Consider the following 19,312-nt stretch of genomic DNA (forward strand, 5'->3'; position numbering starts at 1 on the left):
CCTAACCTAACCTAACCTAACCTAACCTAACCTAACCTAACCTAACCTAACCTAACCTAACCTAACCTAACCTAACCTAACCTAACCTAACCTAACCTAACCTAACCTAACCTAACCTAACCTAACCTAACCTAACCTAACCTAACCTAACCTAACCTAACCTAACCTAACCTAACCTAACCTAACCTAACCTAACCTAACCTAACCTAACCTAACCTAACCTAACCTAACCTAACCTAACCTAACCTAACCTAACCTAACCTAACCTAACCTAACCTAACCTAACCTAACCTAACCTAACCTAACCTAACCTAACCTAACCTAACCTAACCTAACCTAACCTAACCTAACCTAACCTAACCTAACCTAACCTAACCTAACCTAACCTAACCTAACCTAACCTAACCTAACCTAACCTAACCTAACCTAACCCGGAGTTTCGTGCCGATCGCGCTCGAGAGCACATGTTTTTTGCATCGCTCCGTACTAAAAAATCGAAAAAAGTGGGAAAAAGTGGTCCGATTTTCAAAAGTAAAGTGTCATTAGATTCGTCTCGGTACCCCCCACACGTGGGTGATTGTGAAAAGTGTTAACTCGCGCGAAAAAGTGAGAAAAACAGTGAAAAACCGAAAGTAAAAAATTTTAATTATTTTAAAGCGCGATAACTGACGCTATAGTGATAAGTTTTTAGTGCAACAAAGCAAACTTTATGCAGGACAGGGACCTCTATTAGTTTAGTGAAAATTAGAATTATAGACCCACGACAACTACTCTTGACCTTGTGATTTATATTTTGGCGTCCCCACGAGGTCATAGAAATAGGGGACCTAGAGTGTATCACTACAGTGCATCGGAAGGATACCTACCACTGGACCAATAAACCGGAAAAAGAAAAATTTTTCGGCACTTCTGGGGTGAGTGGTAAAAATTAGAAAATTGAATTTTCAAACTTCCACCATTACGAGGCCTGTAGAGACGCGTGGGATCTGACAGCGGCAGGAGGTCCTATAAATAGTGCTCAAGGCAGCCTGCAATAAAAAGGTTAGTGGTCCCTAAGAAGAAGTCCGGAAAAATCCCGGAAAACCCTTTTTTCGGGAAAACGGCTGCCGCGGAAAACCATTGCCTGGAAGACGCTAAAAATTTATACAGAAAGGTGCGCGCCACCACCCCAGACGAAACAACCCAAGTCGCGAAGCTGTAGCTGTTCCAGGACCAAAGATAACCTAAAAAAAAGGTAAAAAATCTGAAAATCTAGGAAAATCCTGGGAAATCTAGACAAAAAACAGCAAGGCGTAATAGACAGCTCGACGACAAAACAAACGAGACCTCGCATGCCCTTCTACGACTACTGGTTCGGAAGTTATTAAAAGAAAACGTTTTGGCCGCCATTTTGTCGGCCATCTTGTAAAAATTCAAACAAGAATTACTCCCGAACCACTCATCTAGGAGAAGTGAGCGGCACATTGTTGAAGAGGGCGCATTCAGGAGAATACGTAGGAGCTAAAATAAGAGGGGGAAAGGGGGGAATTGTAACCCCCCCAAATTCACCCACCATCACCTGCCCAAGGTAAGGAAACCCCCTGTTACTGGAAACCGCGATCCGGGCAGGTTTAAACTGACCCAGTTATTGGCAAAAAACCAACGACTTTGACGTTTCGGCCGCCATCTTGAAGAAATTCGAACGCCAATAGCTGGGAAACTAGAAGCCGTAGAGGGACGCGGTTTCCGGCGTCGGGCTACACAAGCGGCCAACTATCGATTGAGTTCGGTCAATAGCCGGAAAACTCGGAAAAACCAAAAATTTTTCCGGGAAAATTTTTTGTTAAACCGAGATCGGTATCGGATAGAGGAGCTCTGGCCGAGGCCAATAAACCCAAGCACGCCCTATCTGCGATAAATAGTCACCGAGAAAACGGGCTCTAAAAAGTGACTTTGACAGCTCGTGAGCTGTCAAACGGTGGACAAAAACCGCCATATCTCCACTCCCAGATAAGCTAGAGGAACGCGGTTTCCTCTGGAGTAAAAGGCTTCACCTCGGCTACCCCCTCCCCAAGTTTGAACCGAATCCGAGAAGGTCAAGCTTCAAGGTCGAATTTGGGGTCAGGAATTAGACCATCGGGAAGACGAGAAAAAACCGCGAAAAACGAGCCCAAACTCGCGGAGGCAACGACAAATAGCGAGGTAGCAGCACAAAAACAAAAATCCAGACTTTTAAACGGCGGCCATCTTGGAAATTTTTGAATTTAAATATCTCGGCTCCTAGGCGTCGTAGAGCCACAGGATTTTCTTTGCTGACATCGGCTGGCAAAGCACTATCCAGGCGTGCCCATTCCGAACACCTGGAAAAGGGGTCAACCCCTGGAAAGAGAAAAAACTTACCCTAGGGCTTCGGGACGTCGCAGAGAGCTGCGGTTTTCGGGAACCGGAACTGGAGGAGATTGAAGACGCCATACTTACCAATCCGGAACTCCTGGAACGCCTGCAGCACCTGGAAAATAAGAAAAATCAAAACTCACCTGGAAGGAGACGTCGCACCGGGAACTGGACAGCTGCTACACCTGGAAGAGAGCTTAATACTAAGGTACAAACAATTGTTAATAGTTCTAGTGACCAGTAGCCCCTATTGGAGCTACTGCTTAGTGTGTAAGAATTTGGATAAGGACCAACTACATCATTTTTGGTGTAGTTGTTAGGTTAAGCTTTTTCTGATCGTATTGTGTGCCTAGGGAACCCCTCACACAACACATTATTTTATTTAGCTAGAGTAGGTCAGTTAACCCCCCTATTGGGGAACTGTTAGGTTAGTAATTTTGACATTTTATCAATTTGACATTTATTTTAATAATTCAATTTTAATTTATTTATTTTATGTTATTTCATTTTACAATTGACACTTAAATTCTATCTATTTTATTTTATTTTGACTAAATCTCCCTAACAAAATGATGCCACGCACCCCCCTGATACAACGAGCTAGCGACACCTTCACTATTTCACCCCCGAAAAGAAACGGGGCTGACGAGGGCAGAGCCCAGTCGCAGCCGACAAAGCCCTCCGCCGTGAGGAGGAGCATTGACAATTTTGAAACTATGAATATAAATAACGAAACACCAACCACTAGTAAGATAAAGCCAAGTCAGGAACCAGCTGCACCTAAAACAAAAACAAGCAAAAAACCGGTAATAGTAGAAAAAGTTTATAGCCCCGTTCCACCTAACAAACCCAAAACAACGGAAGGAAGAGCCTGTCTAGAGCGAGCGAAGAGACTCATAAATTGTTCCAAAAATTTTAAGACGGAACTTAAAGAAGGAGCCTTCGCCGCTATAGAGAGGCTCTTCGAAATAGTAAAGGAATTAGAGAACGAACTCACCAGTGTCAGAGCCGGGAGCAATGGCGGGCTGGGGAAGGACCCTATACATCCTCCTCGGCCAGCCGGCGCAGGAGCGAACGCGGAGGCAGAAGCACTGGTGAGGAACCTGGAAGAGAATAGTAGGTTAATAATAGAAAATATAAAAAAGATGGAAGAAATAGGAGAAAGCATTAGGGAAAATCGAGATAAAATGGGAAAATTGAGCTCGTTGCTGGAAAACAACATGACTGTCGCCAAACCGGCGACCTATGCGAGCGTTGCTTCAGGAGTTTTCGTGGAGAAACCTCCTGAAGCAAGAGCTCTGCATTCAGTCATGGTGTCCTCCAGAGACGGGCAAGATAATGGCGAGGAGGTAATGGAAAAGATCAGGAAGACGGTAAATCCAAAAGACGGTTGGGTAAAGGTGGAAAGGGTGCGAAAAGTAAAGAACAGGAAAGTCATCGTAGGTTGCATAAATGAGGAGGAGAAGAATAAGGTGAGGGAAAGACTGTGTAAGAATGATGGACTAATAGTTGAAGATGTGAGGAATAAGAACCCCCTTCTGGCCTTCAAAGATGTGATGAAGGTCGACGTAGCTGACTTCGTCACTGCGTTCTGCAATCAAAATGCAGACATCTTTGAGGGCCTGAGGGGGGAGGAGAAAAAGGTGGAGGTAGCGTACGTGAAGAATGCGAGGAACTCCCTACAGAAACATCTCGTGGCCAGAGTCAGCCCACAGATATGGAAGAGGTGTGTGAATGTTGGCCATGCCCATATTGGGCTTGGTAGAGTGCGTGTGGAGGACCACAGTCCATTGGTGCAGTGCTCCTGTTGCCTGGGGTATGGGCACACGAGGAGGCACTGCGAGGAGAGTCAGGTACGATGCAGCCACTGCGCCGGTCCTCATCTGAGGACTGAATGCGACAAGTGGCTGCAGGGAGAGAAGCCCAAGTGCATAAATTGCACGAAGGCAAAGAGAGGCAATGAGGAGCACAGTGCCTTCGATAGAGAGTGTTTGGAAAGAAAGAGGTGGGAGGCTCTGGCCAGATCGGCGGTAGCGTACTGCTAAGGTTGTCCCCGGTGAGTACCTCCAGTACCGAATTCTGCAGGCCAACCTCCAACGGAGCCAAATCGCCACAAGGGAGCTAATGCTCGAAGCCACCAAGCGTAAGGCCTGCGTGGCACTGCTGCAGGAGCCCTACATAGGTGGGGCCCGGAGTATGAGGACATACAACGGAGTGAGGGTCTTCCAGAGCGACGGGGAAGGGGGCGGTGTTGTCAAGGCGTGTGTTGCAGTATTCGACGACACGCTGGATGTCGAGCTGCACACACGCCTCAGCAACAACAACATTGTTGTGGCCACCCTCCGAACCAAAGCCTGGGAGATGGTTGTAGTGTCCTTCTACTTCGAGCCCGATAAGCCTGTGGGGCCCTACCTGGACCATCTTATGCGGATAGGGAGAGAGATGGGATCCGATAAGATGATCTTGGGAGGCGACGCTAACGCAAAGAGCCCGTGGTGGGGTGGCGATGTGGAAAACCCGCGAGGAAGGGAAGTGTCTGCCGTACTGGAAGCAATGAGTTTACACATACTCAACACCGGAGACATACCTACGTACGACACCGTCAGAGGGGGTAAAAGGTACACCAGCTTCGTGGATGTGACAGCGTGCTCCGACGATCTGCTGAACCGAGTGGGCGACTGGAGAGTAGAGGAGGGTCTGACGAGCTCGGACCACAACGGCATTTCCTTCGGCATCACACAACATAAATCCACAGGCACGAACATAATACGTACCACACGCATCTTTAACACACATAAGGCGAACTGGACTCAGTTTCGTGAGAAACTGACCCAGCTGATGTCAGACAGACAACTGACTGTACAAGCGATAGACTCAATACATAGCACACAACAAATAGATGATGCAATAGACAGATACACAGAAGCCATAACACAGACATGCAGAGATACTATGCCGACCAAAAAACACACACAGAAATTCACATTGTCGTGGTGGAATGATGAGCTCGCGCAGATGAAGAAGGAGGTCGCCACGAGGAAACGCAGGATCCGGAACGCAGCGCCTGATCGCAGAAACCGCGTGGTTGGGTTGTACCTGGAAGCGAAAGAGAAGTATGAGAGTGCTGTGAAAGAGGCTCAAGTAGCGAGCTGGAAGGAGTTTTGCCGAAAACAGGATAGGGAGGGGGTCTGGGAGGGCATCTACAGAGTGCTGAACAGAGTTGGAGGAAGGGAGGAGGATCTGCCCCTAACAAGGGGCAGTGAGACCCTCGACGCCCGAAGCTCCGCAGAACTGTTGGCGGAGACCTTCTACCCCGCGGACCTGGAAAGAGATGAAAGCGAGGAACACCGACGGACGCGCCAGCGTGCGGAGTCATTAGACTCCGAACTGCTGGCGGGTCCGGACGACCCTCCTTTCATCATGGAGGAGTTGAAGAGAGCTGTAAGGTCCTTCAACCCCAAAAAGGCCCCCGGGGCGGACGGTCTCACGTCCGACATCTGCCAGCACGCTGTAGATTGTAACCCGGAATGGCTTCTTGCCCTGCTGAATAGGTGCCTCACTGTCGGCTACTTTCCCGAGAAGTGGAAGCAGGCGACAGTGGTGGTGCTGAGAAAGCCGGGCAAGGAATCATACCGGGTACCAAAAGCCTATCGACCGATCGGCCTCCTTCCTGTTCTCGGCAAAATCTTCGAGAAGATGCTGGTTGCCCGACTTAGGTTCTACCTGCTGCCCAAGATCGGCCCCAACCAGTATGGCTTCATGCCCCAAAGGAGCACCGAAGACGCCCTCTATAGGTTAGTGAACCACATCAGAAAGCTGAGGGAAGAGAAGAAAATTTCTGTTGTGGTATCACTGGACATAGAGGGGGCCTTCGATAGTGCTTGGTGGCCGGCCATAAAGGTTCGGTTGGCTGAGGTTGGGTGTCCGGGGAACCTGAGACGGGTGTTCAGTAGCTACTTGAGCGGAAGGAGTGTGAATGTTAGATATGCCGGTGTGGAAGTGAGCAGGGTGACCAACAAGGGGTGCGTACAGGGGTCCATCGGTGGACCAATACTGTGGAACCTCTTGTTGGACCCCCTGCTAACTTTGCTAGAGGATATGAATGTGTTTAACCAGGCGTTTGCAGATGACATTGTACTAGTTTTTGAAGGAAAAACGGCCCTCGAGATAGAGCTGAAGGCTAACGCAGTGCTTGAGAAAATCAGAAAATGGGGGGAATTGAACAAGTTGAAATTTGCCCCCCATAAAACTTGTGCGTTACTATCGACGAGGAAATTAAAGTACGACGTCCCGAGACTTACTATGGGGGGTGTGGATTTACAGTATCACGATACTATAAAAGTATTAGGGCTTACGATTGACGGCGGCCTGACGTTCAACGCCCATGTCACAAGCGTTTGCAAGAAGGCGATAGTGCGCTATAAGCAGCTCGCAAAAGCTGCTCGAGTAGGATGGGGGCTTAACCCCCAGATAGTTAAGACCATATATATTGCCGTAGTAGAGCCAACTGTTCTGTATGCAGCAGCAGCGTGGGCACCCACCGCGGAAAAGATGGGGGTCCAAAAACGGCTCAACTCCGTCCAACGGGGTTTTGCCCAGAAGATCTGCAGAGCATATCGAACTGTCTCCCTGAACTCTGCAATGCTGTTGGCTGGGGTGCTCCCTCTTGACCTCAGAATACTCGAAGCATCGAGGCTTTATGAGGCCAAGAAGGGAGTGCCACACCCGGTACTAAGAGACAGGGAGGTGGAGCGAATGGCTCCTGCGATTGAGGACCCACATCCGGCAGAGCAGGTAGAGCTGAGGTTCGGGTTGGTAGATGAGGACTCATATGCAGACGTGGTTAACAGCCACGTCCATAGGATCTATACGGACGGCAGCAAGATTGAGGGTCGAGTCGGGGCCGCACTCTCCGTATGGAAGGGTGAGGCCGAGACGAAGGCCATCAAGCTTGCATTGCCGCCGTATTGCACCGTCTACCAAGCCGAACTTCTAGCGCTCCAAAGAGCCGTAACTGAAGCCTGCAAGAGTGGACTGGCGAAGGTCGGAATCCTAAGCGATTCTAGATCGGCACTCCAGGCAGTCACTCTTAGTTCCCCTCATCCCCTGGCGGTGCAAACAAGGGCGGCCCTCCGAAAAGCTGCATTGCAGAGGCGGGAGGTCTCCTTGTTTTGGATCAAGGCGCATGCAGGGTTGAGAGGGAATGAGAGAGTAGACGAGCTAGCCAAGGAGGCCGCTCTGGGCTCGAAGAGGAAGCCCGACTACGATCTGTGTCCTGTTTCATTCGTCAAGCGTATCTTAAGAGAGGATACGGTTGAGGAATGGGACAGGAGATACGAAGTGGGAGGGACGGCCGGAGTCACAAAGCTCTTTTTCCCAAGCGCTGCTGCTGCACACAAAATAGTTAAGAAAATAGACATAACACACCACACTACACAGATACTGACTGGCCACGGCGGATTCGCCTTCTACTTGAACAGATTCAAGCTGAAGGAGGATCCGTCGTGTTCGTGTCAGCCCGGAGTTGAGGAGACGGTTCCTCATCTGTTACTCGAGTGCCCGATTTTTGCTAGCAATAGATATGATATTGAGCAGAAATTGGGCACATCGATGACGGGTGAGAACCTGCCTTCCATCCTGGGGGGAAAAAAGAGGAATATATTTCTCTCTTTTTGTAAATATATTGTTCAATATGTAAATAAGATTAACTGTGATAAATTAGTGTGATGTTAGTTGTAGGCTTTACTGTGATATTAGGGTTAGTTGAATGTTGTGCCGTATTTTTATCGTTTTACTTTTGACATATTGAATTTTATTGAAATTATTAATTATTATTGAGTATTTAATTTAATTGGGTTTTATTGTAATTGCTGAATTTTCCTGTATTTTATTGACTGTGTAAAATTTTATAGTGCTTATTACTTAATTGTATAAAATTTTTTTGCTTAAACTTTGATATATAACTATATTGGACATGTACTAGAAGTATAAATTAGTATATAAGATTGACGAAATTACTTTTGTAATAAAAAATATGTAATAGATAAGAATATGACGAAAACAATTGTAAGAAAACAATCAAGAAGAATAAGAAATTGTAATCACTAGTTATAAGAGTATTTTAAAAAAAGACAAGAAAAAGATATAATAGAGCAAAAAATTAAAAAAGAAAGCTAAAAACAAGCCCTGATACTGTTAGGGGGATGGAAAAAAAAAAAAAAAAAAAAAAAAAAAAAAAAAAAAAAAAAAAAAAAAAAAAAAAAACCTAACCTAACCTAACCTAACCTAACCTAACCTAACCTAACCTAACCTAACCTAACCTAACCTAACCTAACCTAACCTAACCTAACCTAACCTAACCTAACCTTTTTTTTTTTTTTTTTTTTTGACGCAGTGAAATGCAGTGACGCATTCGACGCAGGGGATGGGGGCTCCCCTGCGGATATGTGGGGCTCGCCACGGCGAAGATGGTATGTGCCGCGGCCCTACCCACTAAAACACTGCGATGTTCCCTCGACACGCTGGACCGAGTCGACCGGTGACTGCTACATGGCTTCCGGGACTCGGTCGGCGACACCTGCTGTACGGCACAGGCCCTTACATTGGGGGGGTTTTATTGACCCTCAGGCCGAACAGAGGCCCCACATGGGGGGCTTGCATAGGCCGTTCCTCTTCGTATGTCGCGATGCGCGGGAACATGTTGCGCATCGCGACCCACTCGGGGACTCGATGTAATGGGCGGCGGCATCCCCATACCACCGCCCGAGTCCCCTGGTTAAGGCGGGATGTCGTGGCCATTGCGAGCGGCACGTCTCCGCCTCGGCCTTCTTCCTGAGAGTTCAAGCGCCGCCTGCTCTCTCGCGCGCTCGGCCTCCTCCTTCGTCGAGATTACGCTGTGCGCGTACGTCTCAACGGCTGTCCATCCATCTTCGCTCCTGACCATTGCCCTTATGAGCGCTGGGAGCGTTACGTCTTCATCGATGACGGATGATAACTCCGCTCGTTGCTCTATCCAAGCGGGACAGGCCGTGATTGTGTGCTCGGCCGTGTCCGGGTCCGCGCCGCAGTGGTGACATTCTGCGGTCGGTTCGCTTCCTGCGATCTCACACAGATACCGACCGAAGCATCCATGCCCGGTCAGTATCTGTGTTAGGCGGAAACTCAGCGCCCCGTACTTCCGTCCAGTCCACTCCCTGAATAGGGGCCGGATCGCCTCAATGAGGTTGACGCTTACAGTAGGCTCCTCGAGCCGTTGCGCCCACAACTCCATTGCCCTCTCGTTGGCTGAGCTCCTCCACCGACGTACGGCGTCCGTTAAAGGGTTGCTGCCCTCCGCGCGGACCGCTGCGCAACGCCAATATACGTCGGCGAGGGCTTGAGCATCGAGGTCCCAGGGTAGGCTTCCCGCGAGCAGGCATGCCGCATCCTTTGATATGGTGCGGTAGCCACGCACTGCCCGGGTCGCCATCACCCGCTGTATTCGTCCGAGTATGAGCCGGTTCTGGGGTGAAAGATGGTTAGCCCAGACCGGCGAGCCGTACATGATCATGGACCGGATGACGCCCATATACAGACGCCGACAGCCGATGCTCGGCCCCCCGAGATTCGGGAGAAGCGACGCGAGGGCTCCAGCTGCTCTGGAGACCTTTTCGGACAGCCGGCGAAAGTGTTCTGCAAAGGACCATCTTCCGTCCAAGACTATTCCCAGGTATGTCATAGCTGGAGTGACATTGATGCTGGTTCCGCCTACTACCACGGCCATGTCCGGCGGCGGTGGGTTCCTCGGCCCGTGGAAGAATAGGGCCTCGGATTTCTCCAACGCGACGTTTAGGCCCAGCGCGCGTATCCGGCGAACCACTTGAGCGACGGAAGCGGTCGCCAGGATGACTGCTTCGCGGTAGGTCCTGGCACAACAGACGACTTCTGTGTCGTCGGCGTAGCAGATGACCTCTGCACCGCGAAGCATTGCGCCGCGGAGCACTGAGTCAAAACCGATGTTCCACAGTGTCGGCCCTACCGCCGAACCTTGTGGAACGCCACAGTCCACTTCTTCTATGTCCCATCCGTTCTGTGTAGGGAACTGCACGGAGCGTTCCGAGAGATAGCTGCCCATGGTACGCCGCATGTATCTCGGAACGCCGTGGTGTCTTAATCCGGCTTTAATGGTTTCCCAGGGCAGGGAGTTGAAGGCGTTAGATATGTCTAGCGACACAGCCAACACTACCCCGCCCCGGTTCACCTCTTCCTCTGCAATGTCTCGGAGGCGCGCAACCGCACCGATCGTTGAGCGGCCTGAGCGAAATCCGAATTGATTCGGGCTCAGGTCTGGGCCGACGCTCTCGAGGTGTTTGACGAGTCGCGCCACAATCACCCGCTCGAGAATCTTGGCAATCTCGTCTAGTAAAACGATCGGACGGTACGCGGATGGACTATCCTCCGGACGCCCGGCCTTACGAAGAAGAACCAGTTTCCCGGTCTTCCATCGCCGCGGTACTCTTCCCTGGACTAAGCAGTTAGTCAAAATGGTGAGTACCTGCGGCTCCAACTCTTTCATGGACAGGAGCAGGACACGTCCCGGGACTCCGTCAAGTCCGGGCGCTGTGTTCTTTAGTCCCATTTTGTGGACCGCCGCCGCCAGTTCCGCAGATGTTACAGGCGGGATGTCTTCCTCAACTTCCCATGTCTCTTCCGGTTGAGCCGCCACCGCTGGGTTCCGCTCGACCCCAGATGGAAATAGGGTCGAGACGACTCTGTTGAGCAGTTCCGGTTCGAGACTTTGGGTGATTGGCGGGGCAGCCGGACGGAGCCTCTGCCGTACCCACTTATAGGGTTTACCCCAAGGGTCCTCGTCGAGGGCCCGTATCCACTCCTGCCATGATGCGGCCTTTGCCTCCGTGATGCCCTTACGGAGGGCTTGGCGTGCTGCACGGTAGGCATCATATATGGCCTCCTCTTCTTCGGGAACCCTATTTCGCCTTCTGCGATAATGTGTGTAGCGGCGGCGTGCCGCTATGCTCTCCCGCCTCAGCTGGTCGATCTCTGGGCACCACCAATAAGTCTGGCGTCGCGGTTTGCGTGGCCCGACGCGTGGCATAGAGGCGTCGCAGATGTTACGCAACGCCTCATTCAACCACTCCGCACATTCTTCGACGTCGTCAGAGGGGAGTCGAGCCCACGACGTAACTATCGCGGCCTCCTCCAATAGCTCCCTGTTGAGCTTCCCCAGAGACCATCTCGGGCCGCCGCCGGATGACATTGCGCGGCCTAGCTCCGATATTCGAGCGGACACATCGAAGCGGATGTACCGATGGTCCGAGATGGTTTCCTCTTCAGCCTCAACCCTCCAGTTGGCGATTCGACCGGCAAAGTTCGGACTCGCCAGCGTTACATCCACAATGGACTCGCCCTGCTGTCTAATGCAGGTGCTAACTGCCCCTCGATTGACCACTATTAGTCCCGTGGACCCCAGCCAATCTTCCATCACTCGGCCTCTTGCATTCGTCGCCGAGGAACCCCAGAGCGAAGACTTCGCGTTGAAGTCTCCGGCGACGACTACAGGACCGGATGCTCCGCCTACGATGGGAGTCAGCCGTCCCAGAAATGCCTCAAACTCGGCGAGAGGCCTGTTGGGGGAGAAGTAGACCCCCACCGCAGTGAGGGCCCCCATGCTGGCGACGACAAACCCCTGGCCCTTGGTTGTCTTCCTTGATGTTGGAGGCACAATTCCGGGGCCAAACACTAGAGCGACCGTTGAGTCCGCGCTTCCCACCCAGTCATTTCTGGGGAGCATGCGGTACGGCTCCGACACGAACGCTAGGTCAATTGACCACTGCGCCATATTTTGAATCATAAGATCCTGAGCATGGGCGCAGTGATTCAAATTGCCCTGCAGAAATCGGTGTGTAGCCGTTATTGCTGCTCCATCTGGGCCACTCCGGGTTCAGTAGCCACCGTAGGTGTTGTGGTGGACTTCTGAGGTGCCTTGCTCTTTTTAGAGCGTTTCCTCTTCTTATTGGTCGCTTCTTTGCCGCAGACTTTGCTGCCAACGCTGTGGTCCGCCGGCTTTCCACTCGCCGCGCAAAGCGCACAATGTTGTGCATTTTCGCACTGTGCAGCTGCGTGGCCCGGCTGGCCGCAGCGGAAGCAGAGCCCGCTTCGGTCGACTTCATTCGGGCACGTCGCTCGGGTGTGCCCGGTCGCATGGCATTTGTAGCACCGCATAGGGCGCGAGGTCAGCAGCACTACGCGCACCACGGTCCACCCTACGTACACCCTTTTATTGGGCGCCGTGACCTTCTTCGCGGCTTCGACCGGGCACTTCACCCACGCCATTCCGCGTCCTCTTCGGTCCCGCTTTATCTCGCCGACCTTTACGTCGGCAACAGCACACTCACCTGGCAGAGCTATAGCTTGTGCTATCTCTGTTGCGTTGGCGGAGTCGTCGAGTCCATGAACTCGCAGCTCGACGCATTTTTGAGGTCGGGAGATGCGAACCTCTTCGCCTTCCATCACCTCTCTTAACTTCTCCGCCAGCTTGTCCGCCCTCTCTTTGCAGTCCGCGCCCGAGACCTCGTACAGACGAGCCCCGGTCACGGCCTGTTTGAACCTCATCAGAGGAATGTCCAACGCAGCAAAGTCCAGCCGCTGTTTAGCCTTCTCGAGGACGTCCTTGTAGGAGACGCCTCGCTTTTCGGCTTCAGGCTGCAGTGTTAGCACCACTGCTGCCGATTTGGGGACGCGGAGTTTGTCCCCCTTCTTTTCCTTCTTCTTTTTAGACACCTTTTCCTTTCTATCCTTCCCTTCCTTTAGTGCCTTTCCCTTCTTTCTAACCACCTCTGTCCACTCCTGTTGTGGTGCTGTCGATGTTGAGGGGGCGTCGCGTCTCGCGGCTGCCGCTTCTGCAGCGGCAGCAGACTTCTTAGTCTTTTTCTTCTTTTTCAGGGCCGGGCCCGGGTTGAGTGGAGGCGACAGGGTCGACACCGCGGGCTCCGACACCGCTGCCGTCTTCGGGGGCTTCGACGCAGACGCTGATGGTGCGTCTTGGACATGCTCTTGCCTCTTGTCCGCGGCAAGGGGCGGCCGGATTCGCGGCTGTGGTAACAGTCGCGCCTCTAGGCCCTCGAGCCGCGCGTCCATGCGGGCGCTCGATACGGCTATCGCTTCCCGCACTGCCTTTGCCAGCATTTCTTCCAGCGCCGGCGCTGGAGGGGCGGGCGGAGGCCGCACATTTGTCAACTCACGTTTGAGCGTCGTGAGTTCTGCCCGAAGTTCTGCGAGGTCCCTGGAGAGGCGTTTGTTTGCCGCTTCCAGGGCCCTCGTCTCCTCTGTTTTGGAGTGCCGCAGCAGCTCCGCAGTCGCCTCTTGAATCGCCCTCATCGCATCCTTGAGGTGCTTGACGAAGGGGCCACTGAGGTTCTTGGACTTCGAGGCCACCATGCTGATCACCTCTAGGCTCTTGGTGATGGTTGAACCTAATTTGGCCGAAGTCACCTCCTCCTCTTCTCCGTCTGTCATTGTCACGTCCGAATATCTGGAGGCTTCCGACAGCCGGTGGGACCGTTGCTGTGGAAGCTCCTTTGCCATGTCCGAGACAAGCCGCTCTGCTTCTGCCTGTTGAGCCCTGCGCTCTTCCAAACGTTCAGCGGCAGCCTTCTCCATCTTGGTTTGGTGTAAACCAACGTATTGGCCAGTAGTGGGCGGCCTGCCCCTACCGCGCTTAATGCACCGCGGGGCGGGTGCGCCCTTATTCTTATCCAGGTCGTCTTCGACGTCGCTTCCGCGCCTCTTGCGGAAGTGCCGTCTCATCTGTTCCCTCTCCTTTTCGGTCTGAGAGTTGGTCGTCTCATGACCGCTCTCGCCATCGTCTGAAGTTCCTTCTGAGCCGAAGAACTTGCTGCTCTTGATGGAAGCGGGCGTTGTCGCCCGTGAACCTCCTTCCACATCCTCAAACCGCTCTAAATGTACGACCGGTATACGAGGGTCAAGCTTTAAGCTGGTGTCATTAGCTTGCCTCGTTCCTACTACCGTCGCCTTCGCGACCTCCTTCTCTCCCTCCATTGCAGCGGTGGCGCCCCCCGTATACATGGGCCAGACCCCCTCCTCTGAGGGGGTGCGGGATTCTCCAACATGGTTGGTACCCGCCCGGGGAATATTTTTCTCGTTGCAACTTTCCATGGTTCGATCAATTGGGGGTGAGTCTGCCCCACATCCTAGGTGCGTAGTCACCGACTCGCCATGCACCCCGTCACCGGACGTCACCAGCTTAGGGTTCGGGGCCCACGGGCCCATCCATCACACAATCACTCACTGAACTTCACACACAACCAAACAATAGTGTAGAGAAGAGTACAACATAAAGGAAAGATAGTGAAGAAAAGGTGGTGAAATACAGCATAAATAAAACAAATCAGAAACAAGAGAAGAGTATGCTACCACAAAGAAGAGAAAGATAGTGAAAGACCGGCGTTCAGCCATCCTGAGTGCCTCACCCCGTGTAAAGGGCGGGGCGGCGCACCCAGGCGCCCAGGGACACGAACGTGGACGGACCGGTATCGCCCCCAACCTAACCTAACCTAACCTTTTTTTTTTTTTTTTTTTGAGGAGGGGAAATACGTTACGTATCCCCCGCCCCCTCGGGGGAAGGGGCGGGGGTATGTGGGACTCCCTACGAGAGGTCTACCCACTAAAACCCCCCCAGCCCTCCGTCAAGCGCCTAGTGCGGGAGGGACGGGAACCGCGGAGCGACTACAACTCCGCCCCTCCCAGCGCGCTGCCGCAACCGGCACCTTCTTCGAGCGGCTTCAACCGCTGACCTCACCGAGAGCCCCCCGGGCTATAGGGGGGCTGTCTTCTCGGGACCCTTTATGCGGGCGGGGATCCCCCGATCGCCGCCCACGGGTCTAGGCCTCCATCTCCATCGCGGCAGAGACGGGCGGAGCCCGCTTGCCCTTAGGCTTCGGCTTTTGCCGAACCTTTTTAGACGGGGCCTTCTCTTCTCCAGGGGCCGGCTTTTTAGCGGATGGGCATCTGCCCAGCACGTGCCCCCTTTCTACTTTGCCAGCGGCTTCGCACAGGGAGCAGTTAGGCTCTGCTGCCCCGCACTCCGCCGCCTTATGCCCCGGTTTCCCGCACCGGAAACAAGTCCCACTGCGGTCCACCGGGCACTGGCACTTGGCAGCCACGTGGCCGGTGTCCTGGCAGCGGAAGCACCGCGTTGGCCTCGCGGCCAGCAACGCCACCCTCGCCGACACCCAACCAATTCGCAACCGCCCAGAGCTCGAGAGCTTCTTAGCGGCCGCGACTGGGAGGCGGACCCAGCACGATCCGTCCCCCCGTGGCCCCTCTCTTATTGGCCCCGCCCGAATATCTCCGGCCTGGCACCCTCCATCCAGTGCGACCGCCTCTACCACTTCTGCGGTCGTCACGGAGTCATCTAGGCCGGCGATGCGCATCTCCGCGCTTGCAACCGGCCGTCCGACCTTCACCCCTGGTGGCAGGACGGTCCTCAGCCTCGCGGCAAAGGCGTCCGCCTTTACATTTGCGCCCTCGCCGGAAATCGCGAGGAGGCGCCCTCCGGTTCGGGCCCGGCGGAAGCGGACTTGCGGAATGTCAAGTTCCGCGATGTTCACCGCCCGCCGGGCCGTCTCAAGCGCCTTGGCGTATGTCATACCCGCCTTCACGGCCGACTCCTCTATGGTCAGAGCAACGGCCGCAGTGGCGGGGACGCGAAGCCTTGACTTTCTCTTCTTCTTCGGGGCGGCTGTAGATGGTGTAGCCGCCCCCTTCTTCTTCTTACCCTTTGGGCCCACCTTGGTCCAAGGGGTCTCAGTACGAGGGGAGCTGGTGTTCGCTCCCCCCTGTGCCGCCTCCTGAGCGGCCATTGACGGCCGCTTCTTCTTCCGGCCCTTCTTGGCCTTGGGCGCCTCGGGCGCGGCAGGGGCCTCTTGCGGGGCCACTGCGGCTGGCTGCCGTGTCTTCCTTGGGGCCGGCTTCCCCTTGGCCTTCTGCTTCGGGGGTTCCGGCGTCTCATCCGGTGGAGCCTCTACACTCTCGACGGGAGCCGGCGTAATACTCCGGGCTCTGTCCGCCGCGAGCGGAGGGCGCAGTCGAGGCTCTGGAAGGAGCCGACTCTCCAGTCCAGCCAGCCGAGCGTTCAGCATGTTGCTGAAGGTCTCCACGTTAGATCGAGAGACCTCAGACAACAGCTGGCGCATATCCTGCTCGGCCGGCTTCAACACCTGACGGCGTAGCTCCTCTAGCTCTTTGCGCAAAGACTCCACTTCATTCTGGAGCCGCGCATTCTGAGCCTCGAGGGCCTTCATCTCTTCGGTCGCTCCGCGGCTTCTCATTTCGGCGACGGTGGCGCGTATGTCGCTGACCGCCTCCTTGAGGAGCCGCTGGAACGTCCCCTTGAGGTTATTCGACTTCGCTGCGACCATGGAGATCGTTCCCAGCGAAGTCTCAACACATTGGGCCAGAGCGTGGTTGGTCTGCTCTGGCCTGTCTTCATCCATAGGGGCGGGGCTCGCGAGGAGCGAAGAGCGCGTCTCTCGCGCCGCCCTGGCCGCCTCGGCCACCTCCTCCTCCGCCTGGAGTCGAAGGGCCTCCTCTTTCTCTCTGTTGAGATCGGCCTGCGCCTTCGCCAAGCCGACATATTGTCCGGTCGTTGGCGGGCGGCCGCGTCCTCTTTTGGGTTTGGGCACCGCTCCTTTACTGAGGGGCGGCGCCATGTCGTCATCAGAGCGCCTCTTCCGGCGCGTCAAATCCGAGAATGCGGGCAAGCCCTCGGAGTCCAGCGATATGCCAGACATCTCACTGGAGTCCGAGAGCCAGTCCTCGCTGTCATGTCCGTGTAAGTCACGTCCATGTTGGGAGACTCGACCGCGAGGGGAGTCTCTACCAATTTCATCTTTTCCGGTACTTGGAGGCGGCATTTTCACGTCGCGTGTCAAAAGAACACGCGGCAGATCCTTGTCGCCTCTCAGTTTCTTCTTCTGCATCAACTTCAGCATCCGCTCAACGCCGTTGGGCTGCGGCTGACTGAAGTCGATGTCCTCGTCCGTTAGAAGCTCCGCCGCCGGCGCGGTAATGGGCGCCGGCTTCGGGCTGTCGCGCTTCTTCGCGCTGTCACTTCCTCCTCCTCCTAACGCCGCCAAAATGGCCCTCTGTCTCGCCGCTTTAGCGGCCTCCTCTTCCTTCTTCACCGCCTTAGCGGCCCCCTCGTCCTTCCTCGCATTAGTTGGCCCCTCCGTATACACGGGCCGGCCACCGTCCGAAGACGGCGCATGGGATTCTCCGGCTCCTGAGGAGCCGGGACCCACCCGGAGAATACTTTGCCTAATACGATCTGCCATCATTCTCAAAACTCCGACACCCCGGGTCGCGGGCCCTTTCGTCACACTGTGGGCGCAGCCAAACACACACACAAACACTCGCCCATACCGGCGTTCAGCCACCCCTCCCGTGTCACCGTGAAAACGCTCACGATGGCACGGGGGAGGTGCCCAGGGACACGACGTGGACGGACCGGTATCGCCCCCAACCTAACCTAACCTAACCTAACCTAACCTAACCTAACCTAACCTAACCTAACCTTTTTTTTTTTTTTTTTTTTTTCGGACCGGACTTCCACCAAAAGTAAGGGAACGCTTAGGCAAACTGAAGCGTTCCCCTCGGCGCCGGGACTAGCTCAGCCGGGCAGGTACCCATCCTGACCCGGAGCCCCGTGGGACGAGAGTTATTGGAGGTTCGCATAGCGACGCCTCCGCACTCCCGTTCTACGCCGGCGGAGCGGAAGAGAGGACCTGTCATCCTCTCTATTCCGCTCCGCGGTCTCTTTCTGCGAGATGACATACTCGCAGAAAGAGACCGCCGCCTGCCAGGCCTCATCGCTCTCGAGCATGCAGCGCACCATGCTCGGGAGCGAGAGGTCCCCGCCTAGCACTGCCACAAGATCGTGGCGCTGCACGGCCCAGCGATCGCACATCTCGAGGGTGTGCTGGGCCGTGTCCTCCGCAGCGCCACAGTCGTGGCAGGCTGGCGTAGGCTCCCTCCTGGCGACCTTACACAGGTACGCACCGAAACAACCATGTCCGGTGAGCACCTGAGTAAGGCGGAAGGTGAGGGGTTTTCTCTTGCGACGCATCCACGCCGCAAGAACTGGACGCAGGGCCTCAGTAGTACGTTGACCGTACTGAGCCTGCGCCAGAACCTCACCCCACCTTCGAAGCAGCCATTCCTGCCCCAGCTTCCGCACCCGCGAGAGCTCCTCCCACGTCAGCGACTCGCCAAGTGACCTCCTCTCTAAAGTGAAGAGGTGCATCTCGGCGAGCACCGGCGCCACGAGCTCCCACGGGGGATCTCCAGCCAGGGCAGTGGCTGCCACCCAGGAGACTGTACGGTAGCCCCGAATTACCCTCACCGCTATGACCCGCTGCGCCTTTCGCAGCTGGGCTTTGTTCCTTACGGTGAGGGAATCCGCCCAAATTGGGGCCCCGTACAGAGCTATACTCCGGCAAACCCCGGAGTATAGCCGCCTGCAGGCTTCGCTGGGCCCTCCTATGTTCGGAAGGAGCCGGCCCAGCGCTGATGCCGCCCTCACGACCTTCGGTCCCAACTGTTCGAAATGCGGACCGAAGGTCCACCTCCCGTCCAGGATGAGCCCAAGACATTTTAGTGTCGGGCTCACCCTGACCTCCGTCTCTCCAATCAGGAGTCGTGCACCCGGTGGGGGTCCTTTCCTCCCGGGCCCGCGGAAGAGCAGGGCTTCGGTTTTTTCCATGCGGACCCGAAGCCCAAGCTGCTCAATGCGGCTGACTACGAGCTTTGTGCCCTCTTCAGCCAGCCGCGCAGCCTCCTTGTACGTCCTTCCCCGGAATGTGATGTAAGTGTCGTCTGCGTAGCAGACGAGATCCATTCCGGGGAGGAGATACTCCTCCAG

At 54.5% G+C, this 19,312-nt stretch overlaps 1 pseudogene; it reads right to left on the reverse strand.

The window, feature by feature from the left end:
* Positions 1–9,148: 9,148 nt before the first annotated feature.
* LOC121728036 lies at positions 9,149–14,547 on the reverse strand (annotated as a pseudogene).
* Positions 14,548–19,312: the final 4,765 nt, after the last annotated feature.

This window comes from Aricia agestis, chromosome 6 (assembly GCF_905147365.1).
Source record: "Aricia agestis chromosome 6, ilAriAges1.1, whole genome shotgun sequence".
NCBI classification, from domain to species: Eukaryota; Metazoa; Arthropoda; class Insecta; order Lepidoptera; family Lycaenidae; genus Aricia; species Aricia agestis.